The following is an 8,490-nucleotide window of genomic DNA, read 5'->3' as shown; positions in this document are numbered from 1 at the left end:
TATTTTTAGATTTTTTTTTTTCGATAAAGAATAAGATCTAGAAATTGAAAAGAAGATTTGGTTCCTTGAAAAATCAATAATTATGGTTTTCTATTGAATTTTTTCATATATATATATATATATATATATATATATAGTCTATGCTCGATTTTATAATTTGTATTTTTAAAATTTAGTTTTTCAATATTTTTAAGGTGACCTCACGAGTTGTCACCGAAAAAATAATCGTCACTGGAATCGGTATATATATATATATATATATATATATATATATATATATATAGAGAGAGAGAGAGAGAGAGAGAGAGAGAGAGATATATAGATAGAGAGAGAGATTTATTTTTTCTATCTATTGTATAGATATAGGAATTAATATTACCAGTCTTCTTAATTAATAAAATACAATAAGTGTAATTTAGTAAATTAATTTTTAAATCATTTACTTTTAATTATAATAAATCTTTTTATTATGGTAATTGTATATTGATTGAAACTATAATTTGGGCATCCATAGAATAATTTCTAAACACATTCAACACCACTCCCTGCCGATGTCGATCCTCGTTATTTCATTGGCACAAAATCTCATTGGTACAAAATCCCTAACATCGTTGCACCACCATCAGTCGTCACCGTTTTTGTAGCGACCTCCACAACCACTGTTTTCACTCTTCACAACTAGACGCCACTAAACAGTTAGTAAATTCTTAATTACGATTCTTTTGTTTTGTTTTATTTTTCAATTTTTTTATTATTATTATTATTATTATTATTATTATTATTATTATTATTATTTTAATCATTATATGTTAAGAGTACCAAGATATGAGTTTTTTTTATCTATTTTTTTGGGGTTTTGGGGGAAAAGGAATTAATGAAAATTCTTAAAGTTCAACAACGTTTATCTATTTATGAATTCGGAAAAAGCAGTAATTGCTTATGTTCTTTTTTTCTCAATTAGTGGGACACGTTTATTATGATTCAACTAGTATTTTTTGATGGTTTATGAAAAAAAAAATGTTCACTGATTAAGTTATCAATAATGAGTTTTTATATGCAACAAAAATCGATTTTTTTTTTCATGATGCTTACAACTTGCATTGGCCGGAATCGAAGCAGAAGCACATATTACACTCAGCTAAGTCCATAGTCCGGTAAACCACACGTCCATATTGATATCAACTCAATTAAGCAAAACAAAGTTTTTACAATTTTATTTTAGTTCATTACATTAAAATTAATGTGAACTTTAATGTGTTTCCTAGAGATGATTTTCTACATGTTCATGCTAAATATAATATTTTGAGAGCATCAATAATTTCGAGTACAGATTTACATTCAAACCCGTTGTGTATCATTCTTGGATTATACCAGATTGTAAATGAATCTTAATATTTTGATATTAATGCAAAGTGGGTATATATATATATATATATATATATATATATATATATATATATATATATATATATATATATATATATATATATATATATATATATATATATTCTTAAAAGACAAATAAATAGTGAACATGAAAGTATTTTTTTTTTTTTTTTGACTTGTGAACAAGGTTGCTACATCTGTTCGATCATTTATCAATCCATGTTTACTTGATTATTGGATTAAAATATACATCAAAATCATTATGTTAGAACATTCATCAATTATTCTATAGACTAGGGTTTTTTTTTTTTTTTTTTTTTTTTTTTTTTTTTGTAGATCCATTGCATATATTAGCAGTGACGAGTATAGAACGTAAAACCATATGGTTCACTATTTAAATGTAACCGATAAAAAATGAAATATATATATATATATATATATATATATATATATATATATATATATATATATACATATATATATATATATATATATATATATATATATATATATATATATATTTTCTTGAATCTCATGCATTTGAAACCTACATAAAAATTTACCAACACTTCATGTATTTGAAACTCCCACACCCTTTCACCTTCAAACTATTAATCACACATAATCTCATTCCAAAAAAATCACACACTCTATAAATTCAACACCTCATGCATTTGAAACCCCCACACCATTTCACCTTCATTATATATGTAGTTATATTAGTACATTTTTCTTACAAAAAGTCGCCATTTGGTTGAAGATATTATGAATTAAAAGTTTTCATATAGTTGAAGCATTCACGATCCAAATATGATGATATGAAGAAATGGATTATGTCGCATCGATGATAATTATAATATGATTTTTTTCTTTCAACCAAAATAAATGAAGTTTTTCTATTTTCTCTTTATATTCAATTTGTCATTTGATCTTTATATGTGATTTATATATATTATTTAATCTTGAATGTGACTCTCCAAACATCAATGTTTTGCTTGAAATATCTTTCTCATTCTTCTTTTAAAAAAAAAAAAAAAAAACATTTTGATTGCAGGTTAGTGAAGAGTTTTCATCAAATTTCTATGGTTGAATGATGTTAAATAAAGAAAGAAGATTCAGAAAACGGATATAAGTTTTTCTTTGTTTGAGCAAAGTAGACGAATATTGGTTTTTCTTTTGATTTAAACGTATATTTATGTAACATTTTTATTTATATATTTAACCACCAAGTTTTCTTATTTATTTTATTGTAGTTTTTCTATTTTGATTATGTTTATTTTCTATTATTTTTTTTGTTAGGTTATCTTACACAACATATTTACAAGACAATATTTAAAAGATAACATACTTTTTAACATTTGATATGTAATTATGATGACTTATTATGATATGTTCTTCATATGAAAGTAATTTATCCATATTACTACGATACGAATTACATATGAAATTTACGAAAATATATATTATATGTGATTTGTTTTAACATATATACGCACCTATGTATGTTATAAATTTATAATTAAATATTATTATGCTTAATAATTTAAGGGATTAAAATGATGCATCAAAACCAATTATTTAGACGGATATAATAATAATAATAATAATAATAATAATAATAATTACACATTTCCAAGTACCGTATTCATTTGAAACTCACACTACAACTCAAGAGTTTTCTAATTTATGTATACTTATTAGTTACAACTCAAGACTTTTTAACTTATGATTATTAATTAGTAATCACTAATAACTTTTTATTTTTCTTTCTTCTATAAGGTTGTAAAGTTTGACTCATTAAAAACATTAATGTATTTTAAGAGATTTGTAATTTAAGTATGAAAAGTTAATATAAATGTTTTAGTGTTTTTATGTTATTAAAAGTTGTAGTGTTTATTTTTCATATTTTTTATTATACGTTGTTTATGTATCTTTTTTAATACAAATGTTATAATAGATGTTTTTATATTTTTATGTTACTAAAAGTTGTAGTTCTTATTTTTGTTTATACATTTTGTTACCCGTTATATATAGATTATCATACGTTTGATATATAATTTACATAATTTTAAACGGTTTATAAAATTATCAAATAATTTGTATATGTCACACTGACTTTAAAAGTAAAACTATAATCATCATCATATCATATCATACTATATTATAAAGGAAACATTTTTTCATTCACCACATTCATTTGAAACTCCAAACTTTTTATATTTCCATACAATATGTTTAATTTATTAACTTAAATATGCTTTTAATTGTAAACATTATCATAAATGGAAGAATTTGTGACTTATCAATATGATATACTTAATTTGTTAACTTAAATATATAGTTAAATAAATAACCTACATTAATATATCAAATAAGCTTAAAAATTTAGTGTAAAATTTAAAACCTAAAGTAAAATATCAAATAATGTTTAAAAAAATGCAATATATATTTTTTTAACATAGTTGAAAGGAAAACATTAAATATAATAATAATATATTCTAACAATATATTTTTAACATGCGTCGCGCAACGCGCGGGAATTCGTCTAGTATATATATACTAGTTGCGGGTTTCGGTTGGTGGTGGCGGAGGTCGGCACTGCCGTCAGCAATGAAAGAGGGTCGGCACCCAACGTACGACATTGGGAGATTTCTTATTTGTGTTGATCGACGATTTGCGGTTTGTATAATTATGTATCACAGTATTAGCGTATGTAGTAAAGTAGGAGAAGAACGATGGTGAATGTATTTTTTATTGTTTATTTTTTCATTTTTTCTTTATTTATCTAATTATCTTTAAATTATATTTGACTGTTTTTCATTGGATTATACTTTAAATGGTTTGGATATTTTGCCTTATAAAATGTGGCTTTTGCAATCTTGATTTATACATATTTTTTGTTATTTATGGTATTATACATATTTTTTGTTATTTATGGTAGTTCACTCCAAATTTTAAGCTAGGTCATCATTTATGTTTATGTATTATCTCTTAAAAAAATAAAATAAAAATGTAGGTCAAATGACCTACCTTAACTATGAATAGACTCTCCCATGTATATTAGATGATGAGGATAAATATGTTCTTACATCACGATATTCTACAGAATGTAATTCTCGTATGATGTTAGTCTCACAGAATATCATTCTTATGAGAATGGTTGGAATCAAGTTGACTATGGACCGCTGTAGAAGATTAAGTGTATTTGTTCAAGAATTGTATTTTAATAATGCTATGTTTTTTAAGAATTTATTACATTTTTATGATATTATCTTAGAATATGTATAAGTGTATTAAAATATATAAAACTATTGTTCTGTAGGAATATATATATATATATATATATATATATATATATATATATATATATATATTCAATGTTCGTGAGTATACAAGAATATTGTTATTTTTCAATTAATTGTTCAATAATATTTTAATCAAAATATATATTCTGTCAAAAGTATGTCCTGACATTCTTATTGAATATCATTCTGATAAAATAAAATTGGGTATAATCAAAATTACGTTAGAATTTAAATTGAATTAATTAAAAAAAATTATAATTTTTAAATCAAAAGAATTAATTATCCCAAAAATATGGAGTTTTCATTTTTAAGTCTATCTCAATTGATTAAAATACCCTTATATTTAAATTAAATGTATTTTTCAATTATGTTTACTTCAATATTATTTATAAATCACTTTCTTAAAATAAATAAAAGGAAAATTGGTGGACTTGTGACTTTGGTCTCTTATTTTCATTAATTTCTTTATTTTTGATCCTTTAATTTTTTTTAAATGTCATTTTTACTCTCTCTTAGTCCCTCATTTGTGTTTAGTCCTTCAATTTTCACCTCTTTACTTTTAAAAATCATTTTTTACCCCTTAACTTTGAATTTTTTAAAATGTTATTTTTACCTTTTATTTTTAAAATTTTTGTGTTTACCATGGTAGTATATATATTCTAATTATCATACAGTTACCACCTATCAACCTTGTAAAATATCAATTTGACCTTATCGACTTTGAAGTTTTTAAAATCTTTTAAGGTAATAAAACTTATTTATTACGTGTTTAGTTTTATGTATTTGTCGGTATAAATTCGAGCTTGTCAACGTAGGGCCGACCCAGAGATTTTGAAGGCCCTGTACAATTCAACAAAAAATAGGACCTAAAATATGAAAGACAAAAGTGTAAGCAAAATAGTTGTAAATTTCTATATTCTATTGCAAAATTCATAAGCTTAAATTTCATTCAAATTAATACACAAAAGAATATTCTACTTGAAAACAACCATTCTTATAATATTTGTTAAAATAAAGTTTTCAGTAACATCTTTATAAATACCTTTATCCAAAAGATTCATCGATTTTGAAATCAAGTAGTAAAGTTTTAAAACCCATGTCTAAGAAACCTATAAAAAAACAAAAACGAATTATATATAAAAAAATTAGAAATCAAAATGTTATATTACATTATCAGTATAAAGTATTCAGAATAGAGAAATTCTTTTTGGCTTCTAATGTAAAAATTTTAAAATAAAAAATATAGTAATATACTTTATGATTTTTAAAACTTCAAAGAACTCAAGAATCACAATCTTCGCAACCTAGAAGATACCTAGAAGTTGGATTGACATATTTTTCTTCTAATATTAAGAAAATATGAATCAAAATGAATAAATGAAAGGGAAACACATTTTTACTGAATTTTGAGGTAAGATTTATGAGAATGCCTTCTCATTTTCAAATCTTGATTTCTTCTTATATAAAAAAAACTAAATGAAGAAAGAAGTAAGAAGAAAAAGAGATGAACTATGCTTTTGAAAATATGTTTGATGTTATTCTAACATTGAAACGTTTCATATGAATGATTTTTTTTTTTCATTTTAAGCAAAGAGTGAAAGAAATCGAAATCATTGTTTGCACTATTAAAGGAACCTAAGCATCGCTTTCCCTGAAACTTTCAAATTCCTACTCATGATTCCCTTTTGCGTCATTTCTTTTCTTTGCTAACACATCACCTAATATTATTTGGGCTAAAAAATAAACCTAGGCTAAAACAAAGGCTAAGAAAATTTGGATTCGTAGATTTCAATGGGTCATGTTGATTGACATATTTTGAACTCTCCTTAGGTCGGTCCTGAATCAACATTTCGATGTAAATTTAGAACTTTTATTCATTAATTTTTTTAAGAAAAGTTTCTTGTTTTCCTATACATGATCGTTATAAATTCGTGTGTATCTGCATATCGATGTAGTTTTTTACTTTTTGTGTTTATTTTTAAGATTTTTTTCTTGGTATGGCTTTGGTTCCTTTTATGTTTCGACAACTTTAATCCTCTTAAATTTCTATGTATGACTTTGATCCCTGACTTTTATAATTTAGCAACTTAATCCTCTTAATTTTCTATTGCTACCAAAAAAAAGTTTACATTTTTAAATTTATACTTCCCTAATCCACTAAATAAACCAGACATACTATGAAAAATTAGAACAAGTCAAAATTGGTTGCATAGGCTTAGCCTCTTAGGTGGTTAGTTCTTAAAAAGGGTCTACAAGGAGGTCCACAAGGTCATCAATGAGGCCCACCAAAATCAGGCACCTCCTAAACCCGTTGACTCTAGATCGATGGTCGAATGAATATACTTTTATCACCTTTGAGTAATTTTACAATATACCCCCTATGATTTCATAGGCTTGTAAAATTTATATTTTTTCTTTTATTCAGTTGGTTCTTAGTGTTTTTTTAAGGGTGTCAATTGATGATACGACACAATAAAAATAAGTGATACAAAACAAAATTTGAAAGAATTTGAAATTGAAATTCGTGTTCATGTCAAGTGTTAAAAAAAACAATGTTATGTTCGTGTTCAAAATTCAACACGAAAATAAACATAATTTAACATTTGTTTGTTGTGTTTGTTGTGTTATGTATAAGTATGTATTAATTAAATAATCTAATTATTATTTTATGTTATCTTTGTCGTGTTGTGTTATGTTTTTCATTTTTTATTTTATTCATTTTCGTGTTCGTTAAAAAAATACAACATTGTATTGTATTGTGTTCGTGTTACATAAAACATTGTTGTGTCGTGTCAGACAAAAACACGACACGATTATCCGATTTGCCACACATACATTTTCTTTTCTTGTTTTAGAAAGGTTTATTATAAGATTTTGCCCATTAATTATTATAGAGAAATTAAATATCATCCTACCTTTTATTCCTATAAATCCTTCTATCAATTTAGATGATAACATGTGTTATATTAATATATTAAATTTTATTAAATGAACATTAAATGTTACATATATCACCATTTAATTGGATATGATGATTTGTATGAATACAAGGTAGGAGAATATTTAATTTCTCATTATTATATATTTACTCTTTTAAGTTGCCAATTTTTCATTAAATATAAACTTTCTTTTCATAAAAGAAAATATTTTGACTTTTAATTAAAAGTAAAATTAGGGGGTGTTTGGATAGGAAAAAAAATAGGTTGCTTATTGCTTAATCCCACCGCAATAAGCAAATTTAAGTGTTTGGATAGGAGTCTTTAAAAATCAGCTTATTGCTGTAGGAATAAGCCAAATAAGCTGATTTTAATAAGCAATAGGGGAATGTTTATTGCTTATTGGTCATTTTACTCATATAAACTGTTTTGTTTGCCAAACACTTACAGTGTTTATTGCTTATTGCTTATTCCCACTACAATAAGCTAATCCAAACACATTTTTAAAAAAAAAATTATTCCCACCGCAATAAGCAAATAAGCAATACGCCAATAAGCTAAAAACTATTTATCCAAACACCCCCTTAGTATGAAACTTGGTATCTACATAGTATGGAATATGGAATTCGGATAACATGATATTATGTTATTCAATATGTGTATTTAACGGTGTAATGGTGTATTTAACAAATGTTCATATATAAACTATTTTATCTCATCATTCTATATTCATGAAACTCACAAATTATTCAGATTTTTAGTTGATTGGTTTCATACGTATTCCATCTTTTAAGTAAGATACTCTTGAAAATAGTGGTTGACTCGTACCTTCAAGATATGTGCAACATTAAAATGTGATTAAG

This window comes from Lactuca saligna, chromosome 5 (assembly GCF_052625555.1).
Source record: "Lactuca saligna cultivar CGN05327 chromosome 5, ASM5262555v1, whole genome shotgun sequence".
Classification (NCBI taxonomy): domain Eukaryota; kingdom Viridiplantae; phylum Streptophyta; class Magnoliopsida; order Asterales; family Asteraceae; genus Lactuca; species Lactuca saligna.
Note: the sequence above shows the minus strand (reverse complement) of the source record.